This window comes from Sinocyclocheilus anshuiensis, unplaced genomic scaffold (genome assembly GCF_001515605.1).
Source record: "Sinocyclocheilus anshuiensis isolate Anshui unplaced genomic scaffold, SAMN03320099.WGS_v1.1 scaffold297, whole genome shotgun sequence".
Lineage (NCBI taxonomy): Eukaryota > Metazoa > Chordata > Actinopteri > Cypriniformes > Cyprinidae > Sinocyclocheilus > Sinocyclocheilus anshuiensis.
Window position 1 is genome coordinate 1,052,723 of NW_015536479.1, and position 312 is coordinate 1,053,034.

Sequence of the window (312 nt, forward strand, 5' to 3'; positions counted from 1 at the left end):
ATCCTAGGTGTATATGACTTTCTTCTTTCAGACGAATCCAGTCGGAGTTATATTAAAAATTGTCCTGGCTATTCCAAGCACTATCATTGCACTCAGCGGGTTTAGCAGTGCTTTAGTCCAAAAGAAGTGAAATAAAAAGCGCCCATCCATAAAAGAAAGTGCCTCACACGGCTCCAGGGGGTGAACAAAGGCCTCCTGTAGCAAATCGATGCGTATTTGTAAGAAAAATAACCATATTTAAAACGCAATAATCAATTTAATCTAGCTTGCACTCACTGTTGTAAACAGAAGCAGTTCCGGGCGGATGACGTA

At 41.0% G+C, this 312-nt stretch overlaps 1 protein-coding gene across 1 annotated transcript in view; it reads right to left on the reverse strand.

The window, feature by feature from the left end:
• Positions 1-312, reverse strand: part of LOC107672319 (spectrin beta chain, non-erythrocytic 4-like) — a 72,744-nt gene that overhangs the window by 19,092 nt on the left and 53,340 nt on the right. The window lies entirely within an intron of this gene.